The sequence below is a fragment of the Pseudophryne corroboree genome, chromosome 1 (assembly GCF_028390025.1).
Source record: "Pseudophryne corroboree isolate aPseCor3 chromosome 1, aPseCor3.hap2, whole genome shotgun sequence".
Lineage (NCBI taxonomy): Eukaryota > Metazoa > Chordata > Amphibia > Anura > Myobatrachidae > Pseudophryne > Pseudophryne corroboree.
This window is the reverse complement of record NC_086444.1, coordinates 826,218,612-826,244,521: the sequence shown is the minus strand read 5'-3', so window position 1 is coordinate 826,244,521 and position 25,910 is coordinate 826,218,612. Positions and strand designations below refer to the sequence as shown.

The 25,910-nt window shown below is 47.2% G+C and overlaps 1 protein-coding gene and 2 pseudogenes across 4 annotated transcripts in view; 2 read left to right on the top strand and 1 right to left on the bottom strand.

Annotated features, from left to right (window-relative positions):
- Positions 1-25,910, top strand: part of SHROOM3 (shroom family member 3) — a 502,164-nt gene that overhangs the window by 426,834 nt on the left and 49,420 nt on the right. The window lies entirely within an intron of this gene.
- Positions 13,079-13,197, bottom strand: LOC134943500 (5S ribosomal RNA; annotated as a pseudogene).
- LOC134943967 (5S ribosomal RNA) lies at positions 13,804-13,922 on the top strand (annotated as a pseudogene).

The following is a 25,910-nucleotide window of genomic DNA, read 5'->3' as shown; positions in this document are numbered from 1 at the left end:
AGCGGCATATTTTATTTAGTATCCCTGTGATACAAACCAAAATGCAGCTGGTATTCAGCATTCCTTACCTCTTCGGCAGGGTCCAGTGATGTCCCCCTCCTCAGCGCCGTCCTCTGCTCTGCTGCAGGCAGCCTAACGCTGTCAGTGATGGGCTGCTGAGTCTTGCGCATGCGTGACGTCCAATCTGCACATGTGCATGACTCTTGCACCCAGTGGGGACCCAGCAATGGTCGGAAGCCTTCGCTGAAGCCGTAAAGGTACTCTGGGTCCACATTGATGGAAGTGCTACAGGGGTTATGTATCATTGATAAATGGGGCCCCATGTTTGGTTAGCGTATACCACTTAGGCCACTTTCCACTTAGCAACTGTAATTTACCGTGGCTAATTGACTCGCCTGGGGCTATCCTATGAGCCCCGATGCTGGCACTCGCCAGGGATTTTGTTTCTCCTGCCTCAGGTAGGCAAAAGCAAAAGTCCACGTAAACACATTGGGGGTCATTCCAACCTGATCGCAAGCAGCAACTTTATGCTGCCCGTGCGATCAGGTAGACGCCGCCTATGGAGGAGTGTTTTTTTGGATAGCAAGGCTGCGTTCGCTTGTGCAGCCGTGCTATGCAAAAAATGTTTTGTGCAAAAGTAGACTAGGGCTAGACATACTTACCCTGTTTCGATCACTTCAGCGTGGCAGGTCCAGGAATTGAAGTCAGACATCCGCCCTCCAAACGCCTCGACAAGCCTGCATTTGGATCTCCACGCCCCGAAAACGGTCAGTTGACGCCCAGGCCGCCTTCCTCCTGTCAATCTTCTTGCAGTCACTGCTGCAACTGCTTTCTTCATTGAAGGCGTTGCTGCCCGGCGATGCGGCCTGCGCAATGCGGCCGCAGCGCATGTGTAGTTCCGACCCGATCGCACGGCTGTGAAGAAGCGCAGCGTGCGATCGGGTCGGAATGACCCCCATAGGCCCATGGCTTTTCACGTATTCAGTGTGCTTCTGTGTGAAAATAGGTAATTTTTTTGCACAGAAAAAAAATAAGATTTTAAACCTACCGGTAAATCTTTTTCTCCTAGTCCGTAGAGGATGCTGGGGACTCCGTAAGGACCATGGGGTATAGACGGGCTCCGCAGGAAACATGGGCACTCTAAGACTTTAGATGGGTGTGAACTGGCTCCTCCCTCTATGCCCCTCCTCCAGACCTCAGTTATAGAACTGTGCCCAGAGGAGACGGACAGTACAAGGAAAGTATTTTTGTTAATCTAAGGGCAAGATACATACCAGCCCACACCATACACACCGTACAACATGGTATATACTAAACCAGTTAACAGCATGAACAAAACAGCATCAGCCAGAGACTGATCTCAACTGTAACATAACCCTTATGTAAGCAACAACTATATACAAGCCTTGCAGAATTTGTCCGTCTTCTACGGACTAGGAGAAAAAGATTTACCGGTAGGTTTAAAATCTTATTTCTCTGACGTCCTAGTGGATGCTGGGACTCCGTCAGGACCATGGGGAATAGCGGCTCCGCAGGAGACAGGGCACAAAATTTAAAAGTTTGACCACTAGGTGGTGTGTACTGGCTCCTCCCCCTATGACCCTCCTCCAAGCCTCAGTTAGGTTTTTGTGCCCGTCCGAGCAGGGTGCAATCTAGGTGGCTCTCCTAAAGAGCTGCTTAGAAAAAGTTTGTTAGGTTTTTTATTTTCAGTGAGTCCTGCTGGCAACAGGCTCACTGCAACGAGGGACTTAGGGGAGAAGAAGTGAACTCACCTGCGTGCAGGATGGATTTGCTTCTTAGGCTACTGGACACTAGCTCCAGAGGGACGATCACAGGTACAGCCTGGATGGGTCACCGGAGCCGCGCCGCCGACCCCCTTGCAGATGCCGAATAGAGAAGAGGTCCAGAAACCGGCGGCAGAAGACGTCTCAGTCTTCATGAGGTAGCGCACAGCACTGCAGCTGTGCGCCATTGCTCTCCGCACACTTCACACCAGCGGTCACTGAGGGTGCAGGGCGCTGGGGGGGGCGCCCTGGGCAGCAATGTAATATACCTATTCTGGCTAAAATATATCACATATAGCCCATAGGGCTATATGGATGTATTTAACCCCTGCCAGGTTCCAAAAAAACCGGGAGAAGAAGCCCACCGAAAAGGGAGCGGGGCCTATTCTCCTCAGCACACAGCGCCATTTTCCTGCCCAGCTCCGCTGCGAGGAAGGCTCCAAGGACTCTCCCCTGCACTGCACTACAGAAACAGGGTAAAAACAGAGAGGGGGGGCACTTATTGGCGATATTTATAATATTTGAGCTGCTATAAAGGGAACACACTTATTAAGGTTGTCCCTATATATATTTATAGCGCTTGGGGGTGTGCTGGCAAACTCTCCCTCTGTCTCCCCAAAGGGCTAGTGGGGTCCTGTCTTCTATCAGAGCATTCCCTGTGTGTCTGCTGTGTGTCGGTACGTGTGTGTCGACATGTATGAGGACGATGTTGGCGTGGAGGCGGAGCAATTGCCTGTAATGGTGATGTCACCCCCTAGGGAGTCGACACCAGAATGGATGGCTTTGTTTATGGAATTACGGGATAGTGTCAGCACGCTACAAAAGTCGGTTGACGACATGAGACAGCCGGCAAACCAGTTAGTACCTGTCCAGGCGTCTCAGACACCGTCAGGGGCTGTAAAACGCCCTTTACCTCAGTCGGTCGACACAGACCCAGACACTGACACTGAATCCAGTGTCGACGGTGAAGAAACAAACGTATTTTCCAGTAGGGCCACACGTTATATGATCACGGCAATGAAGGAGGCTTTGCATATCTCTGATACTGCAAGTACCACAAAAAGGGGTATTATGTGGGGTGTGAAAAAACTACCGATAGTTTTTCCTGAATCAGAGGAACTGAATGAAGTGTGTGATGAAGCGTGGGTTACCCCAGATAGAAAACTGCTAATTTCAAAGAAGTTATTGGCATTATACCCTTTCCCGCCAGAGGTTAGGGCGCGCTGGGAAACACCTCCTAGGGTGGATAAGGCGCTCACACGCTTATCAAAGCAAGTGGCGTTACCGTCTCCTGATACGGCCGCCCTCAAGGATCCAGCTGATAGGAGGCTGGAGAATACATTAAAAAGTATATACACACATACGGGTGTTATACTGAGACCAGCAATCGCCTCAGCCTGGATGTGCAGTGCTGGCGTGGCTTGGTCGGAGTCACTGTCTGAAAATATTGATACCCTGGATAGGGACAGTATTTTACTGACTATAGAGCAGTTAAAGGATGCATTTCTTTATATGCGAGATGCACAGAGAGATATTTGCACTCTGGCATCAAGAGTAAGTGCGATGTCCATATCTGCCAGAAGAAGTTTATGGACGCGCCAGTGGTCAGGTGATGCGGATTCCAAACGACATATGGAAGTATTGCCGTATAAGGGGGAGGAATTATTTGGGGTCGGTCTATCGGATCTGGTGGCCACGGCAACGGCCGGAAAATCCACCTTTTTACCCCAGGTCACCTCCCAGCAGAAAAAGCCGCAGGCTTTTCAGCCGCAGTCCTTTCGTTCCTATAAGAACAAACGAGCAAAAGGACATTCCTATTTGCCCCGAGGCAAAGGAAAGGGTAAGAGACTGCAACAAGCAGCTCCTTCCCAGGAGCAGAAGCCCTCCCCGGCTTCTACAAAGGCGTCAGCATGACGCTGGGACCTTACAAGCAGACTCGGGCGGTGGGGGGTCGCCTCAAACATTTCAGCGCACAGTGGGCTCACTCGCAGGTGGACCCCTGGATCCTGCAGGTAGTATCTCAGGGTTACAGGTTGGAATTCGAGAAGTCCCCTCCTCGCCGTTTCCTAAAGTCTGCTTTGCCAACGTCTCCCTCCGACAGGGCGACGGTATTGGAGGCCATTCACAAGCTGTATTCTCAGCAGTTGATAGTCAAGGTACCCCTCCTACAACAGGGACAGGGGTATTACTCCACGCTATTTGTGGTACCGAAGCCGGACGGCTCGGTAAGACCGATTCTAAATCTAAAATCTCTGAACCTGTACATACAAAAATTCAAGTTCAAGATGGAGTCACTCAGAGCAGTGATAGCGAATCTGGAAGAAGGGGATTTTATGGTGTCCTTGGACATCAAGGATGCTTACCTTCATGTTCCAATTTGTCCTTCACACCAAGGGTACCTCAGGTTCGTGGTCCAAAACTGTCATTATCAGTTTCAGACGCTGCCGTTTGGATTGTCCACGGCACCCCGGGTCTTTACCAAGGTAATGGCCGAAATGATGATCCTTCTTCGAAGAGAAGGCGTCTTAATTATCCCTTACTTGGACGATCTCCTGATAAGGGCAAGATCCAGAGAACAGCTGGAGGTCGGAGTAGCACTAACCCAAGTAGTGCTCCAACAACACGGGTGGATTCTGAATTTTCCAAAATCCCAACTGATCCCGACGACACGTCTGTTGTTCCTAGGGATGATTCTGGACACTGTTCAGAAAAAGGTATTTCTTCCGGAGGAGAAAGCCAGGGAGTTATCCGATCTAGTCAGGAACCTCCTAAAACCAGGAAAAGTATCTGTGCATCAATGCACAAGAGTCCTGGGAAAAATGGTAGCTTCTTACGAAGCGATTCCATTCGGCAGATTCCATGCACAAACTTTTCAGTGGGATCTGCTGGACAAATGGTCCGGATCGCATCTGCAGATGCATCAGCGGATAAAATTGTCCACAAGGACAAGAGTGTCTCTGCTATGGTGGTTGCAGAGTGCTCATCTGTTAGAGGGCCGCAGATTCGGCATACAGAACTGGGTCCTAGTGACCACGGATGCCAGCCTGAGAGGCTGGGGAGCGGTCACACAGGGAAGAAACTTCCAGGGCGTGTGGTCAAGCCTGGAGACGTCTCTTCACATAAATATACTGGAGCTAAGAGCAATCTACAATGCTCTAAGCCTGGCAAAACCTCTGCTTCAGGGTCAGCCGGTGTTGATTCAGTCGGACAACATCACGGCAGTCGCCCACGTAAACAGACAGGGCAGCACAAGAAGCAGGAGGGCAATGGCAGAAGCTGCAAGGATTCTCCGCTGGGCAGAAAATCATGTGTTAGCACTGTCAGCTGTGTTCATCCCGGGAGTGGACAACTGGGAAGCAGACTTCCTCAGCAGACACGATCTGCACCCGGGAGAGTGGGGACTTCATCCAGAAGTCTTCCACATGATTGTGGTCCATTGGGAAAGACCAATGGTGGACATGATGGCGTCCCGCCTCAACAAAAAACTGGACAGGTATTGCGCCAGGTCAAGAGACCCTCAGGCAATAGCTGTAGACGCTCTGGTAACACCATGGGTGTACCAGTCAGTGTATGTGTTTCCTCCTCTGCCTCTCATACCAAAAGTACTGAGAATTATACGGCAAAGGGGAGTAAGAACGATACTCGTGGCTCCGGATTGGCCAAGAAGAACTTGGTACCCGGAACTTCAGGAGATGCTCACGGAAGATCCGTGGCCTCTACCTCTAAGACGGGACCTGCTTCAGCAGGGACCGTGTCTATTCCAAGACTTACCGCGGCTGCGTTTGACGGCATGGCGGTTGAACGCCGAATCCTAAGGGAAAAAGGCATTCCGGAAGAGGTCATCCCTACCCTGGTAAAAGCCAGGAAGGAGGTGACTGCACAACATTATCACCGCATTTGGAGAAAATATGTTGCGTGGTGTGAGGCCAGGAAGGCCCCGACGGAGGAATTTCAACTGGGTCGATTCCTACATTTCCTGCAAACAGGATTGTCTATGGGCCTCAAATTAGGGTCCATTAAGGTTCAAATTTCGGCCCTGTCGATTTTCTTCCAGAAAGAATTGGCTTCAGTTCCTGAAGTCCAGACTTTTGTAAAAGGAGTACTACATATACAGCCCCCGGTTGTGCCCCCAGTGGCACCGTGGGATCTTAATGTAGTTTTGGATTTTCTCAAATCCCATTGGTTTGAGCCACTCAAATCGGTGGATTTGAAATATCTTACATGGAAAGTAACCATGCTACTGGCCCTGGCTTCAGCCAGGAGAGTGTCAGAATTGGCGGCTTTATCCTATAAAAGCCCATATCTGATTTTCCATTCGGACAGGGCAGAACTGCGGACGCGTCCTCACTTTCTGCCTAAGGTGGTTTCAGCGTTTCCCCTGAACCAGCCTATTGTGGTGCCTGCGGCTACTAGCGATTTGGAGGATTCCAAGTTGCTGGACGTTGTCAGAGCATTGAAAATATATATTTCAAGGACGGCTGGAGTCAGAAAATCTGACTCGCTGTTTATACTGTATGCACCCAACAAGCTGGGTGCTCCTGCTTCTAAGCAGACGATTGCTCGTTGGATTTGTAGCACAATTCAACTTGCACATTCTGTGGCAGGCCTGCCACAGCCTAAATCTGTCAAGGCCCATTCCACAAGGAAGGTGGGCTCATCTTGGGCGGCTGCCCGAGGGGTCTCGGCATTACAACTCTGCCGAGCAGCTACGTGGTCAGGGGAGAACACGTTTGTAAAATTCTACAAATTTGATACCCTGGCTAAGGAGGACCTGGAGTTCTCTCATTCGGTGCTGCAGAGTCATCCGCACTCTCCCGCCCGTTTGGGAGCTTTGGTATAATCCCCATGGTCCTGACGGAGTCCCAGCATCCACTAGGACGTCAGAGAAAATAAGATTTTACTTACCGATAAATCTATTTCTCGTAGTCCGTAGTGGATGCTGGGCGCCCATCCCAAGTGCGGATTGTCTGCAATACTTGTACATAGTTATTGTTACAAAAAAATCGGGTTGTTATTGTTGTGAGCCGTCTGTTCAGAGGCTCCTACGTTTGTCATACTGTTAACTGGGTTCAGATCACAAGTTGTACGGTGTGATTGGTGTGGCTGGTATGAGTCTTACCCGGGATTCAAAATCCTTCCTTATTGTGTACGCTCGTCCGGGCACAGTATCCTAACTGAGGCTTGGAGGAGGGTCATAGGGGGAGGAGCCAGTACACACCACCTAGTGGTCAAACTTTTAAATTTTGTGCCCTGTCTCCTGCGGAGCCGCTATTCCCCATGGTCCTGACGGAGTCCCAGCATCCACTACGGACTACGAGAAATAGATTTATCGGTAAGTAAAATCTTATTTTTCTCTTACGTCCTAGAGGATGCTGGGGACTCCGTAAGGACCATGGGGTTTATAACAAAGCTCCAGACCGGGCGGGAGAGTACGGATGACTCTGCAGCACCGATTGAGCAAACATGAGGTCCTCATCAGCCAGGGTATCAAACTTGTAGAATTTTGCAAAAGTGTTTGAACCCGACCAAGTATCTGCTCGGCAAAGCTGTAATGCCGAGACGCCTCGGGCAGCCACCCAAGAAGAGCCCACCTTTCTAGTGGAATGGGCCTTTACCGAATTTGGTAACGGCAATCCAGCTGTAGAATGAGCCTGCTGAATCGTGTTACAGATCCAGCGAGCAATAGTCTGCTTAGAAGCAGGAGCGCCAACCTTGTTGGCTGCATACAGGATAAACAGTGCCTCTGTTTTCCTTACCCGAGCCGTCCTGGCTACATACATTTTTAAGGCCCTGACTACACCAAGGGACTTGGAATCCTCCAAGTCACCCGTAGCCACAGGCACCACAATAGGTTGGTTCATATGAAACGACGAAACCACTTTAGGCAGAAATTGAGGACGAGTCCTCAACTCTGCTCAATCCACATGGAAAATCAGATAGGGGCTCTTGTGACACAAAGCTGCCAATTCGGACACCCGCCTCGCAGATGCCAAGGCCAACAACATGACCACTTTCCAAGTGAGAAATTTTAATTCATCTGTCTGAAGAGGTTCAAATCAGTGTGATTTAAGGAACTGTAACACCACGTTAAGGTCCCACGGTGCCACTGGGGGCACAAAAGGAGGCTGGATGTGCAGCACTCCCTTAACAAAAGTCTGGACTTCTGGGAGAGAAGCCAATTACTTCTGAAAGAATATAGACAAGGCCGAAATCTGCACCTTAATGGAGCCTAACTTTAGGCCCATATCCACTCCTGTCTGTAGAAAATGGAGAAAACGACCCAGCTGAAAATCTATCGTAGGAGCATTCTTGGCTTCACACCAAGATACATATTTCCTCCAGATACGGTGATAGTGCTTCGCCGTTACCTCCTTCCTAGCTTTGATTAGAGTAGGGATGACTTCCCCCGGAATACCTTTCCTAGCTAGGATTTGGTGTTCAACCGCCATGCCGTCAAACGTAACCGCGGTAATTCTTGGAACCCACAGGGCCCTTGTTGCAACAGGTCCTCCCTGGGAGGAAGAGGCCACGGATCTTCTGTGATCATTTCCTGAAGATCTGAATACCAGGCCCTTCGAGGCCAATCTGGAACAATGAGTATTGTCTGCACTCTTGTTCGTCTTATGATTCTCAATATTTTTGAGATAAATGGAAGTGGAGGGAACACATAGACCAACTGAAACACCCACGGTGTCACCAGGGCGTCCACCGCCACTGCCTGAGGGTCCCTTGACCTGGAACAACACGTCCGAAGCTTTTTGTTGAGGCGTGACGCCATCATGTCTATTTGAGGAAGTCCCCAACGACTTGTTACCTCTGCAAAGACCTCTTGATGAAGTCCCCACTCTCCTGGATGGAGATCGTGCCTGCTGAGGAAGTCTGCCTCCCAGTTGTCTACTCCCGGAATGAAGACCGCTGACAGAGCACTTACATGATTTTCCGCCCAGCGAAGAATCCTGGTGGCTTCTGCCATTGCTGCTCTGCTCCTTGTCCTGCCCTGGCGGTTTACATGTGCCACGGCTGTGACGTTGTCTGACTGGATCAGAACGGGTAGGTTGCAAAGAAGATTCTCTGCCTGTTGCAGGACGTTGTATATGTTCCTTAATTCCAGCACATTGATGTGTAGACAAACCTCTTGGCTTGACCATATTCCCTGAAATTTTTTTCCTTGTGTGACTGCTCCCCATCCTCGGAGGCTCGCGTCCGTGGTCACAAAAACCCAATCTTGAATGCCGAACCTGCGACCCTCTAGAAGGTGAGCACTCTGGAGCCACCACAGGAGAGAGACCCTGGTCCTGGGGGACAGGCTTATCCTCCAATGCATCTGTAGATGGGACGCTGACCACTTGTCCAGAAGGTCCCACTGAAAAGTTCTTGCATGGAACCTGCCGAACGGAATGGCCTCGTAGGCCGCCACCATCTTTCCCAATACTCGAGTGCATTGATGAACTGACACTCTTTTTGGCTTCAGCAGGTCCTTGACCATGTTCTGGAGTTCCTGGGCTTTTTCCATTGGGAGAAAACCCCTCTTTTTTTCCGTGTCCAGAATCATGCCCAAAAAAGACAGCCGAGTTGTCGGAACCAACTGCAACTTTGGTAGATTTAGAATCCAGCCGTGTTGTTGTAGTACTCTCAGGGAGAGAGACACGTTTTTTTAGTAACTAATCTCTTGATCTTGCCTTTATCAGGAGATCGTCCAAGTATGGGATAATCGTGACCCCCTGCTTGCGCAGGAGCACCATCATTTCCGCCATTACCTTGGTGAAAATTCTCGGGGCCGTGGAAAGCCCAAACGGCAACGTCTGAAACTGGTAATGACAATCCTGTACAGCGAATCTCAGGTACGCCTGATGAGGAGGATATATGGGGACATGAAGGTATGCATCCTTTATGTCTAGTGACACCATAAAATCCCCCCCTTCCAGGCTGGAGATCACTGCCCGGAGAGATTCCATCTTGAATTTGAATCTCTTCAAATATAGGTTTAGGGATTTTAGATTCAGAATTGGTCTGACCGAGCCATCCGGCTTCGGGACCACAAATAGGGTTGAATAAAACCCTTTCCCATGTTGCACTAGGGGAACCTTGATAATCACTTGCTGTTGACACAGCTTTTGTATGGCAGCTGAAACTATTTCCCTCTCTGGGGGAGAAGTTAGCAAGGCCGATTTGAAAAATTGGTGTGGCGGCACATCTTCGAACTCCAGTTTGTAGCCCTGGGATACAATTTTGACCACCCAAGGATCCAAATCCGACTGAACCCAGACTTGGCTGAAGAGTCGAAGACGTGTCCCCACCGGTGCGGACTCCCGTAGCGGAGCCCCAGCGTCATGCGGTGGATTTGGTAGAGGCTGGGGAGGATTTTTGTTCCTGGGAACTAGCCTTAGCTGGTGTTCTTTTCCCTCTACCTCTGGCGAGGAAGGAAGAGCCACGCCCCTTTCTGAACTTATGAGACCGAAAGGACTGCATCTGGTATTGAGGTGTTTTCTTCTGCTGTGGGGGAACGTAAGGCAAAAAAGAAAACTTACCCGCGGTAGCTGTGGAAACCAGGTCCGCGAGGCCCTCCCCAAATAAAACTTCACCTTTGTAAGGCAAAGCCTCCATATGTCTCTTTGAGTCAGCATCACCTGTCCACTGACGGGTCCACAGGGACCTTCTAGCAGAAACTGCCATGGCATTGGCTCTTGAACCCAAAAGCCCAATATCTCTCGCAGCCTCTCTCATATATAACACTGCGTCCTTGATGTGACCTAAGGTCAACAAAATACTGTCTTTATCTAGGGTGTCAATGTCAGATGACAAGTTATCTGCCCAAGCTTCAATTGCGCTACCCACCCATGCCGACGCTACTGCAGGTCTGAGCAGGCTCCCGTAGTCACATAAATTGATTTTAAGGTAGTTTCCTGCCTGCGATCCGCAGGATCCTTTAGGGCCGTCGTGTCCGGGGACAGTAGTGCCACCTTTTTGGACAAGCGCGTCAAGGCCTTGTGCACCGTGGGCGAGGATTCCCACCGTAACCTGTCCTTTGAGGGGAAAGGATACGCCATAATAATTATCTTGGGAACCTGCAGTCTCTTGTCTGGAGTTTCCCAAGCCTTTTCAAATAAAGCGTTAAGTTCATGAGATGGGGAAAACGTTATCCTTAAACATGCAGACCCTCGTGTCAGGGACAGAGGGGTCCTCTGTGATATGCAAAACATCTTTTATTGCAATAATCATATATTGAATACTCTTGGCCACTCTTGGGTGCAACCTTGCATCATCATAGCCGACACTGGAGTCGGAATCCGTGTCGGTATCAGTGTCTGCTATCTGGGAAAAGGGACGTTTATGGGACCCTGAAGGGTCTTGTGACACAGTACAAGCCATGGATTGACTCCCTGCTTTGTCTTCGGACTCTGCTTTGTCCAATCTCTTATGTAATAAAGCCACATTAGCATTTAAAACATTCCACATGTCCAACCAATCAGGTGTCGGCTGTGCCGACGGAGACACCACCACCATCTGCTCTGCTTCCTCCCTAGACGAGCCTTCCGCTTCAGACATGTCGACACACACGTACTGACACCCCCACACACACTGGGATATATGAATATGGGGACAGACCCACAATAAGGACCTTTGGAGAGACAGAGAGAGAGTATGCCAGCACACACCTAGCGCCACTAGATACTGAAACAAAGTCCCAGCCTGTACAGCGCTTTATATATATACAATTAGCACCAAATAAATGTGCCCCCCCCTCCTCGTTTTTGCCCCCTGTTACTTGTTCAGCAGGGGAGAGTCCGGCAGCAGCTTCTCTGCAGCATGCTGTGGAGAAAATGGCGCTGGTTAGTGCTGGAGGATCAAGCTCCGCCCCCTCGACGGCGTGCTTCGGTCCCGCTATTTTTATTATACTGCATGGGGATTTATTATATACTGCCTCCGCAGTATCTATATACGTGTGCCAGTCTTAAGTGAGGTAAAAATTACTGCCCCTGCGCCCTGCACCCTTGCTGTGCCTGTGTGTGTTGTGGGAGCAATGGCGCGCAGCGCGACCGCTGCGCGGTACCTCATGAAGATCTGAAGTCTTCTGCCGCCTTTGAAGTCTTCTTGCTTCCTATACTTACCCGGCTTCAATCTTCCGGCTCTGTGAAGAGGACGGCGGCGCGGCTCTGGGACGAACAGCAAGGACGACACCTGTATTCCGACCCTCTGGAGCTAATGGTGTCCAGTAGCCTAAGGAGCAGAGCCCATCAGTCCAGGGAAGTGGGTCTGCTACTCTCCCCTCAGTCCCACGATGCAGGGAGCCTGTTGCCAGCAGTGCTCCCTGAAAATAAAAAACCTAACAAAAGTCTTTTCAGAGAAACTCAGTAGAGCTCCCCTGTAGTGCATCCAGTCTCCTCTGGGCACAGGATCTAACTGAGGTCTGGAGGAGGGGCATAGAGGGAGGAGCCAGTTCACACCCATCTAAAGTATTAGAGTGCCCATGTCTCCTGCGGAGCCCGTCTATACCCCATGGTCCTTACGGAGTCCCCAGCATCCTCTAGGACATAATATAATTGGATATTGAGCATCAGGCAAAAATTGCAATAAAAGCCTGTTTTTTTCCATGTGAGAAATGACTGCGGCTAATATGATACAGCCCTTAGAGTTGGGTTTTATCCTATATTACATAATACTGTATATATTTTATAATATGGATTACTGAAATATTTTTTATTTTTGTCTTGTACTCCATCCTCTCGCTTCTGTTGTGAATCATTTTATACAAATAGCAGCTCATTTTTATCTGTCGCTACTGCAAGAGTGTATTCAAAATAATAGATATTCGTAGAAAAATGTTTACTCTTTGGGGGTAATTCAGAGTTGATCGCAGCAGCAAATTTGTTAGCAGTTGGGCAAAACCATGGTGGTCATTCTGAGTTGTTCGCTCACTAGCTACTTTTAGCAGAAATGCAAACACAAAAATGCCGCCCTCTGGGAGTGTATCTTGGCATGTAGTAAGAAGAAGAGAAACAAGGAAAAGTGACCTTTGTTGGGAGCACTCCCTCTTGGAAACAAATATGATTTGAGTGATAAACAATAATATAAGAATGAAATAGTTAAAACGTAACCTTTAATTATAATTACATAAAGTATAGGTACACCGAAAAAAAGGGAATGTTGTATATCTAAAATGTGGCTATGCAATGTGAGCCACCTGATAAAGCTAAACTGTGAAAATATTGATGAATAAGAAAGGCATTATTTGACAGGCCCACCAGGCACAGGTATATAGAGTTAGTGCAATAACCAATATAGTGCCGTCAAGAAACCTACAACACCTGGTATTCCTTAGTGGTCCACCACCTAAGTACTGACCAGGCCCAACACCGTATTGCTTCCAAGATCAGACGAGATTGGGCATACGCGGTGTGGTATGGTAGTAGATTGAAGTTGATGAGGCAAATTCTACAGCTAATATGTAGCTAATAGAAAATTATTGGTAAGCACCTTATTGCTGGAATGACCAAATAATCTCTAACTAGAGAGAAAATATATGTTTGACCGTCATTGCACCGAATTGTAACCCAAATATGTAGGTATACGTAGGTTTAAATCATGTGGTCAATAATTTTTAGCCAGCAGGAAATGCCTGTATATTTATTTGTGTGCTGTGCAGCACCATTGGACGTGGGGTTCTGTAATGGGTAAGGCAGATATGAACCCTTGTTATGCTGAGGACATGCCACAATATTTTTATGTGATCCAGAGAAAAGCTATCTCTGTTGCTAACTGGATCTCCCTGTTAGACATTGAATGGAAAAAAAGAGATTATTGTGACGGTCATATTGTGAACATCAAAGCATAAATCTGTTTGACATTTTGTACAATGCAATTAAAGCTGAAAAAACGATCTGAAACTTTCCACTTGTCTCCTACTGTACCATCACAAACAGTATAGGACAGAGGATGGAAATAAGCCAATATGGAGATCTATCAGCTTAAGGAAAAAGAGACAGACATATTAGCTGTAGAATTTGCCTCATCAACTTCAATCTACTACCATACCACACCGCGCATGCCCAATCTCGTCTGATCTTGGAAGCAATACGGTGTTGGGCCTGGTCAGTACTTAGGTGGTGGACCACTAAGGAATACCAGGTGTTGTAGGTTTCTTGACGGCACTATATTGGTTATTGCACTAACTCTATATACCTGTGCCTGGTGGGCCTGTCAAATAATGCCTTTCTTATTCATCAATATTTTCACAGTTTAGCTTTATCAGGTGGCTCACATTGCATAGCCACATTTTAGATATACAACATTCCCTTTTTTTCGGTGTACCTATACTTTATTTAATTATAATTAAAGGTTACGTTTTAACTATTTCATTCTTACATTATTGTTTATCACTCAAATCATATTTGTTTCCAAGAGGGAGTGCTCCCAACAAAGGTCACTTTTCCTTGTTTCTCTTCTTCTTACTACATACGTATTGGACCTATGGGAGCACCATCGACAATCACCGTTAACATCTACTCATAGAAATTCTCTTTTAGTGGTAGATGGTGATAAATTCCAGAATCACTTTCTGGTTGGTCGGTTATCTTGGAAACCTCTTTAAAAATTATACTTAATCTACATCACTTAGTCCTGTGCGGCATCCTTAACCCAATTCCTTACTGCCTAGTGTATCTTGGCATAGCAGAATTGCTAACGAAAGATTAGCAATTCTGCTATTAAGTATTTCCTTGCAGTTTCTAAGTAGCTCCAGACCTACTCCTACCTCAGTCCGATTAGTTCCTGGTTTGACGTCACAAACACGCCCAGCGTCCGGCCAGCCACCCCCCCCCCCCCCATTTCTCCAGCCACTCCTGCGTTTTCTGCTGGCACGCCTGCGTTATTTAGCACACTCCCGGAAAACGCTCAGTTACCTCCCAGAAACACCCACTTCCTGTCAATCAATCTCCGATCAACAGAGCGACTGAAAAGCTTAGTTCACCCGTGAGTAAAATAGCATAGTTTTGTGTAAAATTGCTTAGCGCGTGCGCCCTGCAGTGCATACGCATGCGCAAAACTGCCGGATTTTAGCCTATTAGCAATTCTGCTAAAGATAGCTGCGAGCGAACAGCTCAGAATGACCACCCATGTGCACTGCAGGTGTGGCAGATATCAAATTTGCAGAGAGTGTTAGATTTGGGTGGGTTATATTGTTTCTGTGCAGGGTAAATATTGGCTGCTTTATTTTTACACTGGCAAATTAGATTTCAGATTGAACACACCCCTCCCAAATCCAACTCTCTCTGCACATGTTACATCTGCCCCCTGCAGTGCACATGGTTTTGCCCAACTGCTAACAAAGTTACTGCTGCGATCAACTCTGAATTACCCCCTTAAGCAATGTATTGAATCTGGTGCATGTATTAATTAACAAATATTGTTTGAAGCAGTTATGTCCAATAGCCAGATTGTGGTCTGTTATTATTATTATTATTATTATTATTATTATTATTTTTATTACTATTATTCGTGAAATAGAGGTTGATTCCAATTTTAGTGCTGACCTCGTTTTTTTCCTTCTTTAATGTTAGGCCAAAACCTTATAATATCATAGGCAAATGCAGGGGTGGTTCTGGTTGCCCGAAAACCCCCTCCTCTTGGGGCCAGCGGCTCAAGGCTCAAATTATGACAATAGCAATAGTATATAATACAATTACTAGAGCTGATGACACAACATACAGTTTAAGGGACAGAGCAGAGCTGCTGTATATGTCCAGTGGCAGCAGCTTCTTCTACTAAGTTTGCGGTGTGTGTGGATCTGAGCCCTCAATGAGTGCCCTGGACCAGGTGCAATAATGTGGACGAGGTGGAATAATGTGCGTAGAAAGTGCAGTTCTGACTCCTACTGGTTCTATTATGTTTTTTTGTATTTATTTATTATTGGATACTTAACCTTTTCCTGACCACTTATCTTAAATATGTTTGATACAGCCTATACTATAGACTATATTGTTAAATATTAATACTGTATCCAGTGTATAAATGTGTACATTAATGTCCAAGGTCAGTACTAGGTATGTATACCGCTCCCCAGGCTCCACCACTTGCTCCAGTGTTCTGCAGAGTGGGAGATTGCATTTGGAAACCCCCCTCTAGAAATCCTGCTTTTGCCCCTGAATATGGTGATTGCAGATATTTCTCAAAGTGAAAGCTGTATGTTTAATGTAGTGCATCTATATTTGCAATGAAAATCATTGTCATGTGAACCCATTAAATGGTAAAGGACAATGCTGAATGCAGCAAAGCTTTAGTAATTGAATAATCAATGAACGATTACTATTATTATTGTTAGACCATAAAAAGAAACAAAAATGTTAACCTTTGGGTAAATGCACAACATGTATATTAAGCAATTAAATAGAATGTATAGAACTGCTGGACTGTCTACATAAGAGAATGCAAATAAAATGGAAAAACTAACATGGGTAAAAGAGATTTTAATGAACTCGACAAAGCCATTCCTTGACAAGGACAACTGTTCCAGTTTCAGCAGGGTCTGATTCGAGGGAGCTGTCCTGCCATCCTATAATCTGTCCATGTGCCCTGATTTCTCTAAAGTTGGGAGATACAGGGGTATATTCAATTAGCAGTGATAACGAACTTTTCACGTGAAAAGTCCGGTTTTCGCGCGAAAAACCGGACTTTTCCCGCAAAACGCAAAAACAGCCTATTCAATTTTCCGTGAAAATTTATTGGTGATCATTTTTTCACTAATTTCACTTCACCTACTCTGAAGCAGGTGAAAAGTTGGAAAAAGTCATTATTTTAAGGTAAAAATGTTTGGATATGGTCCAGAACTCCTGGGACTCCCCCTTAATGACTAATTAGGCACGTTGAAGTTTTTAATTATTTTTAATTGGCCAATAATGACATGTCATTTTTGGGGTGAAAAAGTAAAAAGTGATGGAAATTGGGGTTCAAGGTATAGAACAGGTATATTGGGGTGCTTTATGAGTGGGACAGATGTTTTTAGGCTTGCAGATGGGAGTAATCGGTCTGTTTCCACTTTTTTTTTTACGTACCCTAAAATGACCCAAATATATACTTATACCCATTTTCATGTACCCCAAATTTAATGAGTATTTATTTTGCTCAAAAAAACTTGCTTTCTATCATTTTTTTGCATTTTTAAAAAAAATGCATTTAACAGCCATTTCACACAAAACTCTCTAATGTGATCTCTAACACACTTCTCTTCTGTTTTCCTATGTTAGTTTAGCATTTTTGGGGGTACAGGCTGATTTCCCCATTTTCACCTGCACTTTTCACTGCAAGAATTTTCATGTGAAACCCGTTTGGAATTAAATAGGTCGAAAAACGGAGCGATTTCGCTGCAATTTTTGCGAAAAATTTTCGGGCGAAAAATTGCAGCGAATTTGCGGATAATTGAATACCCTAGACAGTATGTTCACTACTGTGCACAGCGGATGCAGGTGCCCCCAGTGATTCTGAAGCAGGTCCCAACATTTTCCCTTACAATAATGATTTTCCTTACCTTTTTCACACACACGAAAAGCAATTTCCTCTGAATAAGCAGTGTGAACTTGCTGTGAAAACGGTTAGCACAAGCCAATTCAAACCTAATTGGATGGATCCCCAGTTGCAAATTACCCTTTAGCTGACTTTGCTCCCAACGCTAAAGCTGGGTACATGCCATCCGATGGGGCGGTGCAGCGAGATGCAATGTAACGATTAGAGATTTGCACCGGAAATTTTTTGTGTTTTGTGTTTTGGTTTTGGATTCGGTTCCGCGGCCGTGTTTTGGATTCGGACGCGTTTTGCCAAAACCTCCCTGAAATTTTTTTGTCGGATTCGGGTGTGTTTTGGATTCGGGTGCTTTTTTTACAAAAAACCCTCAAAAACAGCTTCAATCATAGAATTTGGGTCATTTTGATCCCATAGTATTATTAACCTCAATAACCATAATTTACACTCATTTTCAGTCTATTCTGAACACCTCACACCTCACAATATTATTTTTAGTCCTAAAATTTGCACCGAGGTCGCTGGATGGCTAAGCTAAGCGACACAAGTGGCCGACACAAACACCTGGCCCATCTAGGAGTGGCACTGCAGTGTCAGGCAGGATGGCACTTCAAAAAAATTGTCCCCAAACAGCACATGATGCAAGGAAAAAAAGAGGCGCACCAAGGTCGCTGTGTGACTAAGCTAAGCGACACAAGTGGCCGACACAAACACCTGGCCCATCTAGGAGTGGCACTGCAGTGTCAGACAGGATGGCACTTCAAAAAAATAGTCCCCAAACAGCACATGATGCAAAGAAAAAAAGTGACGCACCAAGGTCGCTGTGTGACTAAGCTAAGCGACACAAGTGGCCGACACAAACACCTGGCCCATCTAGGAGTGGCACTGCAGTGTCAGACAGGATGGCACTTCAAAAAAATAGTCCCCAAACAGCACATGATGCAAAGAAAAAAAGAGGCGCACCAAGGTCGCTGTGTGACTAAGCTAAGCGACACAAGTGGCCGACACAAACACCTGGCCCATCTAGGAGTGGCACTGCAGTGTCAGACAGGATGGCACTTCAAAAAAATAGTCCCCAAACAGCACATGATGCAAAGAAAAAAAGTGACGCACCAAGATCGCTGTGTGACTAAGCTAAGCGACACAAGTGGCTGACACAAACACCTGGCCCATCTAGGAGTGGCACTGCAGTGTCAGACAGGATGGCACTTCAAAAAAATAGTCCCCAAACAGCACATGATGCAAAGAAAAAAAGAGGCGCACCAAGGTCGCTGTGTGACTAAGCTAAGCAACACAAGTGGCCGACACAAACACCTGGCCCATCTAGGAGTGGCACTGCAGTGTCAGACAGGATGGCACTTCAAAAAAATAGTCCCCAAACAGCACATGATGCAAAGAAAAAAAGAGGTGCACCAAAGTCGCTGTGTGACTAAGCTAAGCAACCCAAGTGGCCGACACAAACACCTGGCCCATCTAGGAGTGGCACTGCAGTGTCAGACAGGATGACAGATTTAAAAAATAGTCCCCAAACAGCACATGATGCAAAGAAAAAAAGAGGTGCAATGAGGTAGCTGTGTGACTAAGCTAAGCGACCCAAGTGGCCGACACAAACACCTGGCCCATCTAGGAGTGGTACTGCAGTGTCAGACAGGATGGCAGATTTAAAAAATAGTCCCCAAACAGCACATGATGCAAAGAAAAAAAGAGGTGCAATGAGGTAGCTGTGTGACTAAGCTAAGCGACCCAAGTGGCCGACACAAACACCTGGCCCATCTAGGAGTGGCACTGCAGTTTTCTAGCGAGAGGATGAGTGGTTCCATCCTCATGTGAATCTGAACCACTAGCCATGAACATAGGCCAAGGCCTCAGGCGTTCCTTGCCACTCCGTGTCGTAAATGGCATATTGGCAAGTTTACGCTTCTCATCAGACGCTTTTAATTTAGATTTTTGGGTAATTTAACTGAACTTTTGTTTTTTGGATTTTACATGCTCTCTACTATGACATTGGGCATCGGCCTTGGCAGACGACGTTGATGGCATTTCATCGTCTCGGCCATGACTAGTGGCAGCAGCTTCAGCACGAGGTGGAAGTGGATCTTGATCTTTCCCTATTTTAACCTCCACATTTTTATTCTCCATTTTTTAATGTGTGGAATTATATGCCAGTATCAATAGCAATGGCCTACTACTATATATACTGCGCACAACTGAAATGCACCACAGGTATGGATGGATAGTATACTTGACGACACAGAGGTAGGTAAAGCAGTGGCCTTCCGTACCGTACTGCTATATATACTGGTGGTCACTGTCAGCAAACTGCAAAACTAAAATGCACCACAGGTATAGAATCTAGATGGATAGTATACTTGACGACACAGAGGTAGGTAGAGCAGTGGCCTTCCGTACCGTACTGCTATATATACTGGTGGTCACTGTCAGCAAACTGCAAAACTAAAATGCACCACAGGTATAGAATCTAGATGGATAGTATACTTGACGACACACAGGTAGGTAGAGCAGTGGCCTTCCGTACCGTACTGCTATATATACCGGTGGTCACTGTCAGCAAAACTCTGCACTGTACTCCTCCTATATAATACTGCTGGTCCCCAGTCCCCACAATAAAGCAGTGTGAGCACAGATATATGCAGCACACTGAGCACAGATATGGAGCGTTTTTCAGGCAGACAACGTATAATACTGGTGGTCACTGGTCAGCAAAACTCTGCACTGTACTCCTCCTATATAATACTGCTGGTCCCCAGTCCCCACAATAAAGCAGTGTGAGCACAGATATATGCAGCACACTGAGCACAGATATGGAGCGTTTTTCAGGCAGAGAACGGATAAAACTGGTGTTCACTGATCAGCAAAACTCTGCACTGTACTCCTCCTATATAATACTGCTGGTCCCCAGTCCCCACAATAAAGCAGTGTGAGCACAGATATATGCAGCACACTGAGCACAGATATGGAGCGTTTTTCAGGCAGAGAACGGATATAACTGGTGGTCACTGATCAGCAAAACTCTGCACTGTACTCCTCCTATATAATACAGCTGCTCCCCAGTCCCCACAATTAAGCAATAAGCACAAATATTTGCAGCAACATTAATAAACGAAGAGGACGCCAGCCACGTCCTCTCCCTAACATTTCCAATGCACGAGTGAAAATGGCGGCGACACGCGGCTCCTTATATAGAATATGAATCTCGCGAGAATCCGACAGCGGGATGATGACGTTCGGGCGCGCTCGGGTTAACCGAGCTATACGGGAGAATCCGAGTATGCCTCGGACCCGTGTAAAATGGGTGAAGTTCGGGGGGGTTCGGTTTCCGAGGAACCGAACCCGCTCATCACTAGTAACGATACATCATATCCGCCGTACACACTAAACAATCTGCTGTATGATGGCATGGTGTATCGTTACATGCTGCATGTTAACTGTGTTCCCCGAAGTATTGTCCCATTGGAGGGGATGCGGTCAAGATCCCGTCGGACGGAATCCCGGCGGTCGAAATACCGACACTGGAATCCCGACCGGCACAATCCCGACATATTCTACCTCCGTGGGTGTCCACGACACCCATAGAGGGAGAATAAAATAGTGTGCCCGCAGCGTGGCGAGCGCAGCGAGCCCGCAAGGGGCTGCGTTCCGCTCGCCACCCCTGTCGGGATTGTGCTGGTCGGGATTCCGGTGTCGGTATTTCGACCGCCGGGATCCCGTCCAGCGGGATTTCGTACTGATCCCCACTGGAGAAGCAGCACATCCAGTGGGACAATTTAATGAATGATGGCCGAGAATGACAGATTTCTAGTCATGTAACAATTTAATTTTTGTGCTTACGGTATATGAAAGGTGGAACACGAGAGATCAGTGTCTAATTTTACTTACTTCCTAATCCCTGTCACCCCTATTTACCAATGTGTACCTATGCAACATGGGGGTACTAAGAGAGAAGGGGGCCCACATGGAGACTGCACATGGGTCCTCTCATCTCTTAATACACTCTAGTGGATGGCGCAGGGTAATAGACTCTGGCACTGTGCCAGAGCCAAAAGCGCATGTCCAGGTCTCTGGGAAAATGGCTACCACCGCACAATTTGTTGCGCACTCCATAGACAGGACTATGGAGATGTGAGCATAAAACATGGCTGCAGGGTGTGCAGTGTGGGCACCCATGGCCTGTGTGCAGCTCACCCTTTTACCATTATAGATACACTACTGCATGTAAACTAATGCAGAGGTGCAAGTAGAGGTGCTAGATTGTCACAAACCCTACCTCCCAACTGTTCGACTGCAGCGAACAATCCAGCTTTTCCAACAGTGTCTCTGTTCCACCTGCAGACTGCAGTATCCCGCGGGCAGGGGGAAGGTTAGCGGGGCATTACCCCACTGCTCTGCACAGCAGACTAGCAGGCGAATCCTAAATAGATGTCGTGCGTCAGGGGGAAGCCCAGCTGCTCAGGGAGCCCTGAATAGGCCTCCAAACTCAGAGTGACGAAAACTAAGGCTGTACCATGAAGCCACGCCCTCCACTCTATACCACTCTTCCATCCACCCAAGGCCACCCCCTCTTTTCTTAGACGTACAACATGTACTGAAGGCATACCTTAATTTTTTGGGAGGTATGCACAAATCGGGTGTGGTTCATAGGGTCAACCACCCTTAGGTCGACCACCTTTGGTCGACAGTGACTAAGTCGACACAAAAAATACGTCATCACAAGCATTAGGTCGACATGAGCAAGGTCGACATGAGGTTGTTTTTTGTGTCATTTTCTTCGTAGAGTGACTGCTTTGGGCGTGGTGCCTTGCTCCGCTGCACTTGGCACCGTTTACCGTTCCCAATTGTGAAAAACTCATGTCAGCATTTTGTCATGTCGATCTAGTAGACGTCGACACAGCGACCGTGTCGACCAAGAACCCTTGTTGACCTAATGCATGTCGACCAATAATGGTTGACCTAATGGCTGTCCACCTAAGTGTTGTTGACCTAGAGACCAGATACCGCACAAACTATTACTGCAGTGCTGGCTGGGGTAGTTTCTCTGATCTTTCAGAACCATCTGTGCTGAAGTTTGCAAGAAGATCAGTGAATGCTACAGGCTTTTGTTTTAAAAAGAACAGATCAACTGGCTACATTAATTCAACATGAGGCCCTTCAACTGCTGGGTAACTACACATCCCAGCATGCCACGCTATAGGTACACTGGAATGTATAGTTCCACAGCAGTTGGAGGGTCGCATGTTGTGTTGAATACCCCTGTAATACATTATACCATTGTGAGACAGGAGCAGACATTACAAATGGTCTTCATTCACAAGCACCTTTCGGATTATGGGCCTAATTCAGACTTGATCGCTCGCTAGCTGTTTTTTGCAGCGCTGCGATCAGATAGTCGCCGCCTACAGGGGAGTGTATTTTAGCTGTGCAAGAGTGCGGAACACATGTGCAGCCGAGCGGTACAGAAAGATCTTTTGCAGTTTCTGAGTAGCCCAGGACGTACTCAGCCGCTGCGATCACTTCAGCCTGTCCGGGACAGGAATTGACGTCAGACACCCGCCCTGCAAACGCTTGGACACGCCTGCATTTTTACAACCACTTCCTGAAAACGGTCAGTTGCCACCCATAAATGCCCTCTTCCTGTCAATCTCCTTGCTATCGGCTGTGCGAATGGATTCTTCGTAAAACACATCGCACAGCAACAATCCGCTTTGTACCCGAGCGACGCACCTGCGCATTGCGGTGCATACACATGTGCAGTTCTGACCTGATTGCAGCTCAGCGAAAAAAGCTAGCATGCGATCAGGTCTGAATGACCCCCTTAGAACCCTATTCAGTAAGGATTGCAAATTCTGCTTTTTTTGCAATACTTTGCCTCGCATGCTGGGGGCCGCCCCTTTCGCAGGGCAAGGCCTCCCAGCATGCTAACCGCCGCCCCCCATCTGCGGCCCGCATTAATTGCGATCGCGCCACAATTAGTGCGCAGTTGTAGAATTAGGGAAGCCTCCTGCCGGCGCAACCTGGCTGTGAAGGCAGGAGGCCCGCCGTCATCTTTTTGATCGGAGCAGCTGCGTGTGCCATCACGCAGCTGTCCCGATAAAGCCACCACCAAGCCCAAGTTCAGAAGCTGCCATCCCTGCAACGCTTCGTCTCCGATTTGCATTCGCAAATACTGTGGAGCGCCCGCAGTAAATGCAGGCACATGTGCAGGATGCGCCGTGCGCATGCACCCGCTGGGCGAACGCAGTAATTCCATTTGGATCGCGAATCAGGTCCTAAATTTACAAATTTGTCCTCATTTATTTTAAACAACTATTGATGTAGATTTTCTAAAGGTGCACACACACGGTGCGATGTATGCTTTACGAATCGCAAGGAAAGTTAGTCAGTATCGCACCGTGTGTACACAGCTTGCGATATCGATGCGCGCTCCCGTGGGGTCGGTATCACAAGAAAAAATAGACTGTGCAGGCAAGTCAATTTTGACTATATGGTACAAAGTATAGTATACAGTAGCTAAAATCGTACATAGCCAATTTCTCAAGTAAAGATCAAAATCTCACCGTGTATATGCACCTTTAGGACTTTCCCAGGAAAAACATCAAGATGCCTATACAGCAATGCACACAACATGAAGTGCTACAATGCATGTATTAGTACTCTTTAAAAGATGTATAATAAAGTATTTTTAGTTACTACAAGTTTATTGCAATGGTATAAGTTTAATTTACAATTTGATTTTTTCTTTGACTAAGTGTAAAGCAGCAGTAGTTTCTTCTGGACATTAGATAGCAAGAAAGGAGCTTTGAATACGGTACTTTGCTCTTGTTCCATGTTATCATATTGGCATATGCACAGAAGCAACATTTCTGGTGTGTGTGTGTGTGTGTGTGTGTGTGTGTGTGTGTGTGTGTGTGTGTGTGTGTGTGTGTGTGTGTGTGTGTGTGTGTGTGTGTGTGTGTGTGTGTGTGTGTGTGTGTGTGTGTGTGTGTGTGTGTGTGTGTGTGTGTGTGTGTGTGTGTGTGTGTGTGTGGGGGGGGGCGGGGCTTGTTCTCCAGTTTTCCTTGTCTGAGATGACTTGTCAGTTTGGAATAAAGTAATTAGAGCAATTTAGCGGGGATGGGTAATCAAACGTCCTTTTGATGTCTGTTGGCTTCTATAACAATCTTAATCTCTTCCAGCTAATTAGCACTGCAGCAACTTGATTTGCAGACAGATCTATAGCTGATTAAAGCAGCCTTGCTATCATTGAGCTAACTTATCAGCATTGAAAGTAAAGGAAAATTGTGAGATTTAGCCTTGATGTCTAATGCATAATTAGCTGCAAATCTTAAAAACAATGTTTCAAAATATTTATTTGCTTTTTACAGTATTTATTTAACGTTATCTTATTATGCAATACAAGGTTTTTGATAAGTCATTATACTTTGTGACATCGAGCAATTTAATTCTAATTATGAAAAGGATATAAAAACACAGTACTAAAGTCACAGACAGCGTCCTTTCACGTCAGTGTTCTTTTTCCCCAAGGTCACAAATGCCCAATCAAAATAGAGGCATTACACACAGACAGGGCCGAATTAACAATGGGGCAGATGCGGCTGCAGGATCAGGCTACCCATGAAAATAAGCCCAGACGGTGCTGGTAGATATTGGTGACAAGAAAAAATAAATAAATTCTGTCACCACAATCAGTGGCCGTCCGAAGACCCGCTTACTCTCTCTCTCACCCCCTCTACCCCTTTCACATCACAAAAATAACCCGGTATCGACCCGGCATATTGCCGGGTCGACACGGGTCTGTGTGCGATGTGAAAGGGGCCTTGGAGAATTCCCGGGTCGCCTGACCCGGTAATTCAACCCGGGTAATAATTCAACCCAGGTCAGTGGCAGAGTAAACAGGTTCCCGGGTCGATGCAACCCGGGACCGGTTTAATACATAGGGAGAGGCGGCGCGGAGATGAGCTCATCTACCAGCGGCGCCTCCACCCGTGCTGCCGGCTCCGCCCCCCGCTGCTATGGCAACCGACCCGGCATATTGCTGGGTCGGGAAGCCAGCGCAGAGGCTCCAATGCCGGATCCCACCCAGGAAGGACCCGTTTCCAATTCCCGGGTGGGATCCAGCATTGGAGATGTGAAAGGGGTATTAGTGTCCACATATACTCCAGTGGTGCAGCACAGTAGAATGCACTCCTGCGGTCCAGCCCCTCCCCTCCACTCATATTTCCTCCCCCTCCTTCTTTCGGACACTGCTGTGTGCTGTTGCTGCGGCTCAATGCCGCGAGATACAAATGACAGGGACCCGCTGCTGATGGCACTAATGATGGGGACTCGCTGCTGCCTTTGCTAATGACAGGGACCCACTGCTGCTGGCGATAATGGCGAGGATCTGCTGCTAATGAAGGTACAAAGTGCCACTTGAACGGGGTGGGGGTGGGGGTTAGGGGATGCCTGATCACATGATGAAGTGGTACCTGCAGTGGAGGGGGTTAGGTGATCCCTGTCTTAACCCTTTCTATGTCTCCCCCCTTTTCTCTTTCTCTCTGTCTCCTCCCCACTCTGTCTCTCTCTCTTTCTTGTTGTGTCTCCCCCATTCTCTTTCTCTCT